The sequence below is a fragment of the Pinus tabuliformis genome, chromosome 1_1, assembly GCF_031772625.1.
Source record: "Pinus tabuliformis cultivar Carrire ecotype Pingquan chromosome 1_1, CPIR1, whole genome shotgun sequence".
Lineage (NCBI taxonomy): Eukaryota > Viridiplantae > Streptophyta > Pinopsida > Pinales > Pinaceae > Pinus > Pinus tabuliformis.
Window position 1 is genome coordinate 838543498 of NC_142297.1, and position 17669 is coordinate 838561166.

The following is a 17669-nucleotide window of genomic DNA, read 5'->3' on the forward strand; positions in this document are numbered from 1 at the left end:
AAGTGCATCCATCAGACACAAACTACAATATCTAAAAATAAAAACGCAGCCCAACACATACTATGGTCTAATAACCTATAAAAGGAATATGAATACTTCCAATAAAACAAAGTTCACCCATCCAAAGAATGACTACGCATTCATACTAACCAATTGAATACTTCAAATAAAATAAAGTTCACAGGTCCAAATAATGACTACGCATTCATACTAAACATCTACTTTGTCTAGGACGGTATATAGAAGTTAAAACATTTTCACTCATGAAAAGAAAAGGCTTCTGATAAATAACTCTACCAGAAACTCCAAAAGACTTCTCATAAAGGATGTTTTCAATGGCTTTGCCATGGTGATTGATAACTTAATACAATGGTGCTCTGTTGTTTTTATATTTTATCAATTGAATAATTTAATTTTTCATATATTTAGTATCTGGGATGAGAACCCTATTTTAGGCACTCCGATACCACCCGTGAGTTTCCTAAATTTTGAGGGAATCACCACATGTCCCCAGACATATTCCCATGTCCTGACGTCCCAGAAACTTGGTGGAACATATGAAAATAAATGGATAAAAAACAGGGTGATATTGTATATGAGAATAAAAGGATTTGGACTTTTCCGTATATGGTGTTTCACATTCAATGCCAAAAATCTGCTAGAGTGGTTAAGAGGAAAGCGATTAATGTTTGTTGGAGACTCAATAAGTCAAGACTCAAAACCAATGGGAATCCATGGTCTGCATGCTTCAAGCAGTGTTTCCTAGCAATAAGAAAACTGTTAGTCAACAAGCTTCAATATTCAAGGCCCTGGTAAGCTGATAAATGTAGTTTCCATGGATAGTTGTGCATTTGATTATATGGTGAGTAATGAAGTCTTACAATCTTCTTTTTCTTAAAAGGATTATGATGCTTCTGTGGAGTTTTTCTGGGCTCCACTTCTGGAAACAAGTTTAAGAGTTTGACACAAGGTACACCATAGTTATTATGATTAATCCGTGTGTAAACTAAAATGATACAACGTAAAAGTAGGGTATTGGTCTGTAGTAGGCTCTTGATCTAGTCTAAAAACTGTATGCATATTCGTTGCACAGACAAGATTTCCAGAGCACATTGAGATGCATTGCCATCTGCTAAAAATTCTTGGGGATGATGAAGCAGCCAGTCATGACATGGGAAGGCAACATACAACTGGATCATCCTTTGTGATTTCAAAAATGGAATTATTTACATGCCCAACATGCAAGATGTGATTGCAGAACTATTTCAAACCAAGTGTTTAGCCATAAAATACCAAAATGCATATATGTATACTACAAGTAACCTGTTAAACCAACAATATAGGAAAAGGATAACGCCCAACCTATTTACTGATTACATTCACAGCCATACAAAACTCAGTGGAGAATAAACCACTGTAAATTATGAAGAGAAATTTAAACATTGTAATTCCATGAATTGCATAAATGGATCTTAACAAAAACGAGAACAAAACAACAGAGTTTGGTTCCGGCCAGAGCTAAAATGCTCAACATCTATAATAATCTAAAAACCCTAAAGTCGACAGAGAAAAGTCACTCTACACATAGAGATGTGTTTGGTAAGTTATAACTAAACATATATACAATGAAAGTATTCATTGGCCTCTAAACATATGTACAATAAAAGCATTCTATCATATAGAGATGTAATTGAGAATGAGCAGCTAATCATATATGCATGATGGGCAATGGCATCGGCAACACGAGTTAATGTTTATTGTGGTGCCATATTGTGCGAGTTGTTCCTGCAATTGATGGCGCATTTGCCTGTGTGCATCCCTTTCATGGATGTGAATTGTTATCTTAAGTATTTTCCTTATTTTCTTTAACAACTTAATGGTTGGGCGCAAACGGTAAAGTGGCAATGATTGTTGTGGCAAGATCCTTGTCTGCATATCTTGTAACGTAAGTTCCTGTTGCTGAATTTCTTTGCAACACTCATACAACCTTCGTAGGTAGCATGATGGCGCATCTGCCTGTGTGCATCCCTTTCATGGATGTGAATTGTTATCTTAAGTATTTTCCTTATTTTCTTTAACAACTTAATGGCTGGGCGCAAACGGTAAAGTGGCAATGATTGTTGTGGCAAGATCCTTGTCTGCATATCTTGTAACGTAAGTTCCTGTTGCTGAATTTCTTCGCAACACTCATACAACCTTCGTAGGTAGCATGTATCCATACCTGTTGCCATCCAAAAAGGAAACATTGTAAGTGACATTGAATATGTTTGACGATTTTGTTTGAATATTCAAAATAAATTAAACGATTCCAAACGAGTATAAAATCATATGAAACTAAATGTAATAGCAAGCAAATCTATGTGAAACTTGGTTATGTAGTGAGTGGTGTTTACCATGTGGGTAATTCTGGAAGACAGGTTGTACGATTGGCTAAAGTGTATTATCCTGAATAGAATTTGATGCAAGGAATGATTCCTCTTGCTGTCTATGCTTAAGATATGGATTCTTGCGCATTTGTGGAATGCATGAGAACGGGAATGCTGGATTGATGTGTATGTCTGCTAGTGACTGCACTCTTGAAATTGCAGTGAATGTTAGCCCTTGGCATTCTCTAGTGCCGATGTCCACTGTTGCTTTGTCTAATGTCATTCCTTGTGACTTGTGTATTGTTAAAGCCCATGCCATTTGAAGTGGTATCTGACAGCGTGTACCCCTTGCGATGGGAGAAATGGGTACATATGTTGGGTGTGAAATGTCCCACGGTGTTCCTCTGTATTGTCTAAAGTCAACAACCACAAAGGATGGTAATGCTGGGGGCTTTGAGCCAATTGAATAAAATATTGAGATGACCTTCCCAAGTGCGCCATTGACGAGGCCTGCATGTACCCATAAGTTGCTAGTGAGCATAACTTTGTGTTCATTGCATAAGAGCACCTTTGCAGGCAGATGCTCATCTTCTGTTGTAGCAGGAGTTTTCTGCCTTTGTTGTTCCGCAGAGCAAAGCGCTACTGGGATGTTCAATTTTTTAAGCATTTTCTTATTATGCAAGACAACTGCGTTGTTTGTTGTGAATAGGTGCATGGATTCTTCGAATGTGCATTTCTCTTCATGTGTAAGAGACGAACTTGTTCTTGACATTAGGTATTGCCAATCTTCAAGTGTAGATATTCCATTCCTAAGATTTGCAAGTATTTGCCGGAAAGCAACCTGGGACGGGCTAGCTCCTTGTTGACGGAAAACGGTTGAAAGTGTTATGAATATGTCGAAGTTGCGCCAAAGTGCAGTGCCACGTGATGTCCCAGCGTATAAAGGAATGTCTTTTACAGGTGGTAGTTGGCCTAAATCTCCGACAAGGATAATTGAGCGATTACCAAATGGTGCATTCCGATGAAGAGGGAATGCCTCTCATAGACGATCATCAATGCAAGAAAGCATTTTTGGACCAATAAAGCTCATTTCATCAATGAGGATGTATTCTACATGACGGAGTTGCTCTTGCAAGTGTAGGAGCGGTTGGCCTTCGAGAGGATGCATTGTCTGGATAGGGATTCGAAGGGCAGAGTGAATTGTGAGGGCATTTATGTTGAAAGCTGCAACGCCGGTTGGTGCAAGTAACAATAAAGGGTTTTTGTTTGCTGGTGAGTTTTCCACAAATGCTTGGTGCAGACATTTAATCAAATGGGATTTTCCTGTGCCAGTTGTTCCTTGTATGATAATTTTGCGTGGGGGTTTTGGCGAAGGGGTTTTGAAGTGCGAAAAAACAGCGTTAAAAGCTATGTTTTGGGTAGGGGATAATGTATGATCATGGGGAAAGTTGGAAAAAGAATGATGTTGGTTTTGAATGGTTGAGCGGTTGAATTCAATGAAGTTTATGGCAGTTTCTTGCAAAGGGGGAGGGAGAGTATTTTTGACCAATTGTGGTTGACATCGAAGTCGCGGTAGTCAATCATGTCGAGGTCATCAATTGCAATATTTTAACCTGGGTGTAGTTGAGAGAGGATTTGCCATTCATTCATCTGCATGGAATCAGGGGGGGTGTGTGGGGTAGTTTGATCTTCAGTAGGTGGGCTTTGTGGGTTCTTGGTTTCTCGATGGACATGCCATGGTGTATATGTACCCTTTTTTTGTTCCCATCGTGCAATAATTTCTGCATCAGTTGAACCAATATCATCAGGGAGTGTTCGGAAGGGGAAATACAAGAGTAATTCACTCCAGCAAAAGGTGGCATAAGAAGGGGAAGCAGAGGAAGGAATGACATTGTAACGGGGAAAGACATGTACAATCATTGGGGGGAATATGTGTTTCCATTGGTTGTTTCTCCGCTGGGCAGAATATGACCACGAACGAGCAGCTTCAAGGAGGGGCAGGGGTTCTAGTGAGGCAAGCCTGTTCATATATGCAACGATAAAGTTTGGTGTCGAACCAGGATTTTCAGTATCTTGTGAAACACGTTTGAAAACAACCCTGTTGACATTCAAAGAACGGAATGTACGGCTGAAAGAGAGAGAGGTATCTTTTGTAACATATGGCATATTTCTTGTGCACCAATGTCTCTATCTGCAATGGTTTCTGTAAGGAGTTTTCGGATGACAGCACCAGTAGGTGCTTCTGGAAGGGCACTTTGTGATAGCCGTGATAGCATTTGACGGTAGCTCTCAGATCTTGTCTTTGTTTTTGTTGCATACTTTGAAATATATTTCAATACAGCATGGCGAGAAAGGACTGGTTGGCAATCAACATTTGCTCTCCAAATAGAGAGTATATCGGCATTGTGAATATTCAATCTTTCATCATTGCGAGCTGGGACATAGGTTTTATGACCTTTATCATCAATGAAAAGCGAAGAAGTGGACTTCAATTCCCACGGTACTCCATATCGGCAGCTAAGCACATTGTCTTTCTTACGAAGACAAGAAGATTCGTGACACTTTGTATGACGTTGAACGCAGTTGACGAGCTCTATATAGTCTTCAAACTGATTGGAAGCGAATATTGCTGCTGTGTCAAGGAGACACGGGCTATGAAGTGTTGACTGGTGAAGCGGAATATTTCGGTGTTTTGCCTGACGTGGATTCCAAGCAATTACGTAATGGTCGAAAAAATTTTGTGCATTAGCAACTTCTAATGCATTGTCCCAATCAAGTGTGTCCATATCTGGTGCATTTTGTAGCCAGAGGAAGCCATGAATGTGTGCGGATCCTCTATGTTGCCATTCGTATCTGAATATAATATGAAGGTTACATTTGGTTAATACATATATATGCAATGTATAAAATTAATGTAGAGGGAAATGGATATTAAATAATACTTGCACCAGTAGTCGGTTGCATGGAGGCCTTTTTGCAGGATTTCTTAAAGGAAAATTGTAAATCTACAATGCATATATTGGGCTGTTAGATGTGGGTTTTTGATTATGTTTTGGATTTGCCATTGGAAGGGGTTGACTGAATTGGAAGGAACACTGGTGGGCATGATCATGTGCAAGTCATGCCATTTAGTATCATCTGCGCTGAGAGTGAAGAAGAATGTTGGGCTTCCTATTTGCATGATCATGTCAGTCAGCTCAGATCGTTGTTTGTTCCAGAAAGACCGTGTTCCTCGTAGAGCTGAATCGAACCGCATTATTTTCTCTGGTAATCTTGAATCTGGATAGTCATGAAGACACTGGCATAGGTCTGAAACCATTGTTGGCAAGTTGTTCTCAATGTACTTCTTCACGAAAACACTAGTTGTTGCTTGGCTACGGTGGCGCATTAGAATGTTATAAAGATAGTAGCAGAATCTTGGGTGTTGGCCAAAGCGGTTATCATGGTAGAGCAGCAAGTGTAAAGCATATTCATGCATTTCAACTTTTGTAAGTCTTGGTTGCATGATCATTGCGGTCCCTGTAGGGAAGAGTGTGGGGAATGCCATGGCAAAGAGGTCGACGGTGTTTTATTCATTTATAGCAGTTAAAGATATTGGGGGCCAATCGATAGAGCTTGTTGAATTTGAATGGGTCGAGTGCAAATAGTTACAAATGTGTTCACGCTCAGTACATGAATTTGGGAGTACTGGAACGAAAGAAGAGGGTTGGATTTCTAATGGAGGTAGCATGACATCAGGATTATAAGTAGAATCAGTAGTGGTTTGATGGGTTTCAAAAGAGGAGGTGGTTAAACTGTGGAGAAGAGAAGAAATGTCTGTAGGGTGATCTAGCAGCGCAGAAATTGCAGATGAATTGAATTGAACATCACGGTAGTAAGGGTCATATGTTATTTTGTATTCAAGGGCTGCAAGGACACGTGATTTGCAAACGAAGAATTCGTAAGCCTTGTCACTTGGATTTTGCCTTTTCACAATGAGGATGTCTAAGTCAAACAACATTCGGGGTAAGTATTTGGCGATAGTGGTGATGTCTTGAGGGAAGCTAATTGTATGGCCACTATATTTGTATTGACCACCATGGGAATGAGTGACTTGTAGAATGGGGTTGACACGTGCAATGAGCATTTCTTCGACTTGTGTTAATTGGTGAAGGACATAGGGTTGTTCTCCAGGGTCCATGTTGTTTAGTTCAGGAAAAAGATTGGTAGATTTAGATGATGCACAACGAAAACAAGAGAGTCTACCGTGGAAAAGCTTTGTTTTCATTCCTGGGTATGCTTCCTTGCATATTGTGCAAACATGCAAGGTAGAAAGTCCATCAATCCTTTCTCGAAAGCGACGGTGTTCTTCATTAAGGGGAGGGTTATATTCGATTTGATGAATGTGTGATGGGTAGGTTTGTATAGGTGGGAGAGCATTTGAGGTGGGAAGGGATGTAGAGGAAGTAGTAGGGTTGTTGTGGTTTTCATAAGGTAGTCGACGGCGTGCATTTATTCGATCCTTTTGTTGTGCATAAAGAATACGCCGCCGCTTGTTTTTGGCCGCAATTTGATTGTCTGTTGGCATATCTAAACAAGTACAAGTAATAATTGTTAGTTTTTGTAAACAAGTACTGCATGTTTGGTATCTCATTTTACTAGGTGTAAATCCATTGTGAAATTAAAACATTATATTTTGAACATAGAATTAATATTTTTTTAATTCAACATCAGTGAAGGTAGGTAGATTAGGTAGAAGGAAAAACATGCAATTAGGAATGCTATGAAATCATATGTTATTTCGGCATCTATCATTGAGAGGAGAGAAACAAAATTAAAAATATTTCGTTCCTTCTTCAATTTTTTTTTTGTTTGACATGTTTGAGCGATAAAATGAATAGCTTAGCAAGCAAGAGATCAATGTATAGCATGTAGACAACGAACGAGAAACATATGTAGTAACTCTTTACAAATGTTGATATCTATATTATGTAAAATGTAAATGGCAAACATACATATTTTGGAATGACTGGAAGAGAGTATTTGCAGTGAAAGCTATAGGTTGCATCATAATAACATGGGTGTGTAATTTACAACAAGATGAGACAATTAGTTGTGTGGAAATGTTTATTTATGTACAAACAGGCGTGGTAGAAGAAACCCTAAGAAACAGCGCAAAGGCGGCGAACAATAGGTCGTTTTGAAGTGGACATTGCTTGAATGTCAGTGAGTGCTTCCTTGCATGCAGAGGCATATTGAATTTCTTCTGAATTGATCAGTATTGGTTGCAAGCGTTGAACACTGTTGAAGTAATCTGCTTTAATGTTAAGTGTTAGCTGGAAGTAGTGCCTTCAAATTCGGCCACAAATTTCCTGCAGCTCAGTTGGTTCGATAGAAAGCAGGAACAGGTCTTTTGCCATGATGCCCATGAGCTCGTTCCCTGCATCATTGAAAACTGTGACGTTCTGTAGATTCCCGGTGTGGTCATGTAGCTCAATTTTAAGTTTGTAACAGTAGTCACATTCTGGGAAGTCACCGTTACATTGTACAATGCCAAAGATTGTTAGAATGCTCCACAACCTTCTTCATGCATTGTTTTCCATTGAAATCTAATGGACATGCTAGAAAGTAGAAGTCGTCCATATGAAGAGCAGTAATTGTTCCTCGAACTGAAACCCAGATTGCTTTATCGGAGGGCTGCATGCCAGCAATTTCATGAAACGTCTTACGTGGTAGGGCACGTTTCGAAGCAACACCATAGTTTCTACTCAAAGATGGAGAAGAAGAGCTATAGCCTGTTTCACGGAACCATGCATGTAGTTGGTGAGTTTCTTCAACTTGTGGATTTATTGTGAGAGTGCTTGTTGGTATCGTCCCTATTGTGGTGCCATTAAATTCAGATACGCGACCTCCTTTGATTGCAAGGATTGGTGGGTTGTCGAAAGAGTAGAATTCAGAAAGATTCTGTCCTATATAGTCACAATGGTCTCCCCATAATGTTACATCAATGCTAAAACCCGACTTGTCCTTTAATATGAGTGTTTTCCTTAATGTTTCACTTCCATCTTTTCGTCGAATTGTTGATGCAGGTGAAGTGGAGGTAACAAAACCAATGACATCCACATTCGTATTTGGAGTTGCACTTTTTATTTCAGCAATAGTCTTGAAGTGAAAGCTCTGGTAAGGAAACGTTGGATCATCTGTGGGACATGGATTGATAGTGGAAGCAGCAAACAAGTAAATTTCCCATTTGTTCTTGAGGTGGTTGTAGTTTGGATTTGCTTCTCTCACTGTGCCATTTGAAACAATGTATAGTTGCCCAACTTGAATTAGATTGTAAAGAGATTCGGCCAGTTCGGCAAATGCAGAAAGGTGGATCTCTTCCTTATCACGGTTGATAAGGTCAAATTCAAAAACTTTTCCTGAGCCTCGCACATTGTTGTACGCCTTCAATGATGTTTTTGCAAATGCCCTACCTTGGATTGACCAATATTTTCGGTAAGGGTTGAGTGTCGTGAATGGAATTGTTGTAGTTGTTGCCGTAGTTGGTGGAGTAACTACAGAGGGCAAGGTATCTTCAGCTGACGAAGAGCTAAATTGGGAAGAACCCGCCTGTGCATGTTGTAGCATCGATGCGTCTTTCCTCAATGCTGCTGAGCGCATCACAACTTCAAGCTCAACCACTCGGATGGACCTTATGTAAACAAATGAGAAATGAATTAATGAAGATTCCATTTTCCTTCTTTTAATGCAAAAAGCGTTTAGAAGGGAAAAAGTAAAAGAGGGTGATTTCAAATGGTGGGCCTTACGAGGAGTTTTGGAGCACTGTGCAAGCTGCTTTTTTAGGCAGAATTATTGAGCCAATTTGGATGTCTCCAGATACAACTTGTGGGCCATATGCGGATGGTAGCAAAGTCTTATGTTGATGTCTTCCATCAGATAGAGTAATGTGGAAGTGCGAGGATGTTGTTTTTAATGAGGTAACAGAACCAACATCGATTATCTGAAGTAATGGTTGAATCTCGGTGCAACCATTCAACAATAGAGGAATGGCATTCGTTGTCAAGGTTGTCTCCATAATATTAGCAGGAGGTTTCATTTTCCCGTGATAGGAGTACCTGTAATTCATCAATTTCACCACAACACAAAATTCTAGTCAAAGAAGATGTGATATGAATGCGGAATCTAATCTAACAAGGCTAACTTTTGATGGTGAAACAATAATAAGGGCACAACCTACACAGGGAGGAGAATAACCTCTCATATTAACCACCTAAGGTAGACCACATTAACAAAATGCTTGTTATTTGATTAAGTGACAAGGTACATATTGTGCAAATTCGGAAGTACCTCAAGCGACTCAAAGATCCTTATAGTCTTACAGTACCGTCAAAACATCAATGGAATAGGAACATTTCCCAGCCATTCCTAATACTGATCCTACACATTAAGAGACGTGGTTCAATCAAGGGAATTGCCATGTATTTCACTCACTTAATTTACCCTTTGCAAACCCTTTTTAGAGGCTGACTGGACTCCTTATGGCTTTGTAATAATTTTTTATAAGTGGTTCATATTAGTAGGCCTTGGAGGCATCGATATAAAGTGCCCACACTTAGGGCAGGCAGTGTGAGACCCATCACTTGGAAGCAGTGTGCTTCTTTTGTGAATCTTGTGCATAATTCATGATATATTAACTATTTTCTGAACACTGCACAATTTCTTTTTAATATGCTATATTCGAGTGTACTCACTGTGCTTGTGCATTTTTGCTCATTATAGGGAATCACTTTCATTAAACATATGTTGAATAGCAGCCATTGCATATAACGAACACGCTATTCAAACACTATGTATAGCTATTGAACCTGAAAGTTCACACATTCCTTCAGTCCAGGCATATAGAAGGACTATCTAGGGCCAAGCTCATGTTTGTAACAAGAGCTATCTGGGTCCTCCCTCTTGTCAGAAACAGGACCCTGAAAACAACATCCAGACAATAACAACAATCAGATTCCATCAGTCACACAACTGTGGCCAGATTGCAGACTATCATGGGCAGTTTCTATTTATTTGCAGCCTGACCAACCCATCTAAATGCAACAATCTGCAAAAAGAGGAGTAATTCAATTCCCATTTTCTTTTCGTACAAGTTACAAAGAGGCAAATGGAGTATGATGTGCAAGGGGAAAGAATGTGGGCAGTTTCGATATAATTTTAGACTTACCAACCCATGTAATTTCATGGACTGCAAGGAAGGTATAATTTTAGACTTACCAACCCATGTAATTTCATGGACTGCAAGGAAGGGCTTTGAATGACCTCGCCTCCTACCTATCCTTAGGTGTGCACAATCAAATTTTCTCTGAAAATGTGTGCTCACGCCATGTTTTGTCTAATAGTATTGTTAGTATGTCAGTTTCTTACGCAGCACACATGCAACATTCATAGTAGAATGACATGCATAGACCTCCACAATATTTTTTGGATAATTTATACTTTTCTGTGCACTCTAGGGTATGTCTGCCTAAAACTATATATTTCTTGTAAACCTACGCTTATGGTTTAGCCACAGTTTTTTAGAATATAAATTAGTGACAAGGTACATATTGTGCAAATTAGGAAGTACCTCAAGCGACTCAAAGATCCTTATAGTCTTACAGTACCGTCAAAACATCAATGAAATAGGAACATTTGCCAGCCATCCCTAATACTGATCCTACCCATTAAGAGATGTGGTTCAATCAAGGCAATTGCCATGTATTTCGCTCACTTAATTTACCCTTTGCAGACCCTTTTTAAACGCTGACTGGACTCCTTATGGCTTTGTAATAATTTTTTATAAGTGGTTCGTATTAGTAAGCCTTGGAGGCATCGACATAAGGTGCCCACACTTAGGGCAGGCAGTGTGAGACCCATCACTGGAAAGCAGTGTGCTTCTTTTGCGAATCTTGTGCATAATTCATGATATATTAACTATTTTCTGAACAATGCAGAATTTTTTTTTGTTTTAATATGCTATATTCGGATGTACTCACTGTGCTTGTGCATTTTTGCACATTATAGGGAATCACCTTCATTAAACATATGTTGAATAGCAGCCATTGCATATAACGAACATGCTATTCAAACACTATGTATAGCTATTGAATCTGAAAGTTCACACATTCCTTCAGTCCAGGCATCTAGAAGAACTATCTGGGGCCAAGCTCATGTTTGTAATAACAGCTATACGGGTCGTCCCTCTTGTCAGAAATAGGACCCTGAAAACAGCATCCAGACCATGACAACAATCAGATTCCATCAGTCACACAACTGTGGCCAGACTGCAAACTATCATGGGCAGTTTCTATTTATTTGCAGCCTAACCAACCCATCTAAATGCAACGATCTGCAGAAAGAGGAGTAATTCAATTCCCATCTTCTTTTCATACAAAGTTACCAAGAGGCAAATGGAGTATGATGTGCAAGGGGAAAAATGTGGGCAGTTTCGATATAATTTTAGCCTTACCAACCGATGTAATTTCATGGACTGCAAGGAAGGGCTTTGAATGACCTTGCCTCCTACCTATCCTTAGGTGTGCACAATCAAAATTTTCTCTGAAAATGTGTGCTCATACCATGTTTTGTCTAATAGTATTGTTAGTATGTCAGTTTCTTAAGCAGCACACATGCAGAACTCAGAGTAGAATGACATGGATAGGCCTCCACAATATTTTTTGGATAATTTATACTTGTCTGTGCACTCTAGGGTATGTCTGCCTAAAACTATATATCTCTTGTAAACCTACGCTTATGGTTTAGCCACAGTTTTTTAGAATATAAATTTTAATTGTTTTTGTGCAAAAAAAGAGCAAGTTTAACACAAAGAAACTGTATAGAAGATTGTCTCATAGCATAAGTTGTTGAAGAGAAGTCATGTTGCACAAGGAATGTTGTTGAAGGAAAGTCATGTTGCACAAGGCATGTTGTTGAAGGAAAGTCGTGTTACAAAAGGTATGTTGTTGAAGGAAGTTCTTAGCTCTGAAGTACAATAACTCCAAATAAAATGAAAATGAAAGTGACAACATTGTTTTGGTATGCCAGAGCAATTTGTCTTTTGATCTGTATGCCAGCCATTTGCCTTCTGTATAATTACTCAGTCAAATAATCTGTAAACATGGATTCTCAGAATAAAAATCTAATATAGGCAATAAAACTAGCAATTGTCCCAAAAGGTACAAAGAGAGGCCGATAGGATTAGTAGAAGGAAGAGAGTTCTATAGATAGTCAAGCATATATAAAGTTGAGTAGTGAGGAAGGCAATAACCACGTTGAGCATCATGTACCAGTACATTTGATATTAAAAGAACAAAACCAAAACCAAACCATTCATATCAATATAGTAAGTGTAGAACGCGTTCATACTTAAAGGTCAATAGATTCAAAAGATTATTGGCAACACGCTTTTTTTTTAAGTAAAAAGTAAATTACAACGTTGCACATGGTAAATGAAAAGTGGCGAAATTTGTGATTTGCAAATATTAAAACAAATCACTTACATTACTAGTTGACACTACAACTAAAACATTAACGTTATTAAAATTTTGAAACCGATTTTAAATTCATGTATTGTATTTTCAAAGTATGTTGGGAAATCTTGTTAAATAAGGAATGCAATTGGTAGTATAACCAACTTGTCTGCAATAATTATTAACATCACACCATACAAGTATCTGTAGACAGCAGTAACGCTTAGTCATGAAATTGCAAACAGAGATAAGCTCAGAACCGCCAAATACTACTCCAGAAATTGTAGATTCAAATTACCGTAAAAGCAATTAGGTCTTGTATTTGGGCTTACGAAATCAATTATGTAATCTGCGTATATCCTTTCAAAAGAGAAATATCGCCAACCAATGTTGCTTAAGGAGGGATAACCAGTTCTCTGACAAGGTCTTCACAACTGCTGTTGCATCAATATTAGTGTCAGAGGCAACAAAATTGTTCAGAGCAGAGTTGCCTTTTTCTTTCTTAAACCAAAATTAGGAAACTTTCGTATTAATCAAAAAGATGCTGTAGGAGAGCTAAACAGCAGAAGTACATTGTTCTTTGAAATTTCTTTCTTAAACCAAAATTAGGAAACTTTCGTATTAATCAAAAAGATGCTGTAGGAGAGCTAAACAGCAGAAGTACATTGTTCTTTGAAATTCCAGATAAGCTAGGCATTCCAGCTCCATGTCTAAAATTCCCAGTTTACAAAAGACTACTAACAAAGATTTCCAACAGTTCACACAAGTATAAATCCTGTAATAGCTTCCTAGTATTAGTAAAACTTTGAAATACATTAGAAAAATAAAAGATGTTACAGCTGTCAGCTTCTCCCATTTCTTGGGTAGAGTGCACTGGTTCCAAATCTCCTATTTCCATGGCTTCAAGGAGCTGCCACACAGTGTCTTCTTCCCTGATTTCTTTAATCTCTGCAGAGTGCAAGTTTATGTGATTGGAAGCACCTGAAATATCATTCTGACTTTACTGTGTGCTTCTTAGGAAAGCACATTCCATTTCCAACTGCATCACCCTTTGATTCAAATGGGGCAGAATCCTCATAATAGTATCATTCTGTGAAGAAATTTGATGATCATGATTTGTGCACCTGAAAGTCTCGCTTTACCTCTTGATTATAAATATACAGGACAATCTCAGAATTGATGTGCTCAGACAAAGGAGAATAGGCCTGAAAATGCTGAAAACCTGACCCAACTTATATGAAGGTTTGCCACTACAAATGTAAGTCTCCCAATGCAATAATTGGGAAGGAAACCTGAAAATCCGGAGGATCTTGTAGTCAAAATGAGCCAGAGGTTAAATGTACAGAGGTAGGCAGAACTCTGAATAGAGCTTAAGATGAAAAGGACAGAATCCCACTTGAAACCAAAGCCTGGTTGCAGAGGATGACGAAGCAGAGTTTTTTTTGTTAATGAAGAAGGGGAAGGTAGATTATTCACTTTAGGGGGTATGTGAACACTTTGATTGAAGCACTTGATGCTTTAGAAGGGTTCATAGAAGCAATATTGAAACAATGAACCCAAATGAGGTGTGAACTTTTACTTCCTTGAGGAGATTGAAAACCTAGATTTAGATTTCTGTTAAAAAAATTATCATCTTATCTACCGCACTTTGCATTTTTAGAATTCTGTTTCTATTGTGTGTGTGGACAGGAAGGATATCATCCAACATGAAGCAGGGGTAGTTTGTATTAGTGAAGTGCTTTGAGGAGGTAATCAACCATCTAAAGAAATAGATAGCATCCTGAGAATGATTGGCACAGGGAAGTGAAAATGAACCCCATCAGAATGCCAAAAAAACATCAAAACATGCAAGAACAAGCACATGTGGGTGAAGGAAGCAAACCCAAAACATTAAAAAAGATATGGCAAAGGTATGGGCAAGTATTGAGCATACATCCCAGTTGGAGAAGAGATCCTGGATTTCGACAGCCTCCGAGAGACTAATGCATCTTTAAATGATGACTGAATGAAACCCTAGATACAGTCCAGCCAAGGCAGAAGACAACTACATCTCTGAAGAATAGTAAAATGCTTTGCTCACATGCTCTAACAGCAGTTTATTGTATGCTTCCGACAGATGCTTGTGTGATTTGATGAAGACATAAATATTGCACATTCTTGATGAGAAGAGGAGGTTGCGGGGCCTTTGTTAATTGAAGAAGAGGGGAAAGATATATTTTTTGAAGGAAACCTTGATATTTAAAGGATGCCTTACAGATACAGAAAAATTTGGCCATATGCTTCTTGAATATCACCACTATAAACAAATAATAATGTATTTAAAGTTAGCAATTGTCTATGAAGGGATACGGTACACAAAAAATGACTTCAACTTCATAACATGTAGCAATTGAACCTTACAGGACCGTTGGGCTGGAATATAACCTTTATTAGCTCTTCAAGTGTACTAATTTCTGACATCTATTCTCTTCATCACTGCAGGTTACTGAGAGAGGAAGGCAGGAGTGCCATCTAGTTGCCACTGTTGGTAAATTTTCTGTCATCTGGAACTTTTGGCAAGTAAAAAACAGCGACATGTGTGTTACAAGGGCCAGAATGGGCTAAAAAGCTGCTATTGCTAGAAGATTGTTCCAAAAGATGAATCCAGTGTGGATAGCAAATTTATGCATGACAAATTTGCTATTACAAATTCTCCAGAAGCTCCACTTGTGGTTGCAACACCAAAGAAAGTGAGCTCTTTCAGCATAGCATCTTAACAATAACATCCATTTCACACTAATCATGGCGTTGAGCAATTAACTTAAGTGATGAACTATAAACAGTTGTACTGGCCTGTGCATATAACATTACAGACCTTATTGGGGTGGAGTAAAACTAAATTCTTTATAGATTTATAATCTGTTGTATAGCTGAGTGATGAACAGGAGCTATTCTGCTTGTAAGTCTGTGTAACTAAGCAGTTGAGAGTTTTAGAAAACAGAGTAATAGCAGTGTGCAACCCATTGTGTGTGTCTGGAGCAGCTTTGAAAGCTGAACATCCAAATGATATAAAACTCAAGTTTGTGTATGTGATGGAAGGGTAAAATGCTGACATGTTTTTGTTGTTTAATGTAGAAGGAATCTTGCCATCTGGGCTGTAGAGCCCAACCTGCTCTCTCGTATTGCAAAACACAGATCATTTAACCAACAAAAAGCACAGAGCAGTGGACCATGTACTGGATTGCAGAAGATGACAGATGTGAGAAATCATTTAGTTTCTGTACAAAGTTTCTATAATCATTTGTGCAACTCATTGGGATACGTGGTTAAGTATGTGGACGAGCTGAAGACAAAAAGAACCATGTAAGTCATGATTTCATACAATATCTTTCAACTTGGATAAAAAAACCACAGAGAACTGTTCTATCAAGTACGCGAACTCCTGTTCTGGGGTATACTGTATTCAATGGAAAAACAAATCATCTCAACTACAGTTAAGGAAGCAGCTGATGCAATTAAACCACGAGGAAATTTGATATGAAACCTTTCTCACTGATAAAGCTAAAAGTCAAAAAAACTGTTCTCCAGGCAGCAAAAACTTCCAGATGGCAACCAATGACACCATTTTATTTACCTTTCAAAAAGATGAACAGGACCTAAACTTATCCACATTATAAGCCAGCAGCTGTAATCTACAATAAAGAATGTCAATTGAACAAACCTGTCCTCCAAAATGAAAATGATAGCACTTCTAATTTCCAAGGAGTAAAGGCCCAAGAGCCATATCTAGACAATATGAAACTAAAATAAATGAACTCACAATACTTGGCACTCTAGCATGCATCACCAAGCATGTGAAGAGCCCAGAATAAAAGAAATAGTTCATTATAAAGAAAACACCTCTACTGCCAAGAACTATCCTCATCTACTATTTTAATTGCAAATATGAATATGAAATGCATGAGACATAAAATTCCCATAGATTCCAGGGATTTGTGGTGCTGGACGTGTGTTATTTCTGAAGGAAAACCATAGTTTCTGTTTCAAAGCTGCATTGGCAGAAGGTACCAACTACTGGGCAGAGTTGAGTGCATTTTCGATACTGGAAAATTTAACAATAAAGAAAGGTACTGCTGAAATCCAGATACTGGGAGATTCATAGCTAGTCATCAACTGGGTAAATGATAAAAAACAATATGCAGATTTTGACCCTATCAAAACTAATAGAAAGAATTAAAGAGGTGAATGAAAATTTCCCTAATAGGTTGTTGTAAACATCGACCTATCTAAAGTGAGAAACGTGTTTCTTGATAAAAAAAGTTGTTGGTTGAATCATAAAACCCAAAACAAAGAGCAGTGGACCACGTACTTGAATACTCTTTGTCCATACAACAGAGAACAATTCTATTAAGATATAACTAAACATGCCCAATATAAGTAAAGATATATACAATGAAAGTATTCGTTGGCTTCTAAGCATATGTACAATAAAAGCATTATGTAGAGATGTAATTGAGAATGAGCCGCTAATCATATATGCATGCTGGGCCATGGCATCGGCAACACCAGTTAGTGTTTATTGTGGTGCCATATTGTGCGAGTTGTTCCTGCAGTTGATGTCGCATCTGCCTGTGTGCATCCCTTTCATGGATGTGAATTGTAATCTTAAGTAGTTTCCTTATATTCTTTAACAACGTAATTGTTGGGCGCAAACGGTAAAGTGGCATGGATTGTTGTGGGAGGATCCTTGTCTGCATATCTTGTAATGTAAGTTCTTGTTGCTAGATTTCTTCGCAACACTCGTACAACTGTCGTAGGTAGCATGTATTCATAC

The 17669-nt window shown here is 38.4% G+C and overlaps 1 protein-coding gene across 5 annotated transcripts in view; it reads right to left on the bottom strand.

Annotated features, from left to right (window-relative positions):
• LOC149216751 (uncharacterized) overlaps positions 1-17669 on the bottom strand; it is a 261615-nt gene that overhangs the window by 225946 nt on the left and 18000 nt on the right. The window contains exon 3 of one of the 5 annotated variants that reach the window (XR_016251144.1): positions 1472-2221. The exons of 3 other annotated variants lie outside the window; for them this stretch is intronic. The gene's annotated coding sequence lies outside the window, so the exon portion shown is untranslated. Of the gene's footprint in view, positions 1-1471; positions 2222-14488 lie in introns of those variants that run through there. One more of the 5 variants, XR_016251143.1, reaches the window with a different exon arrangement.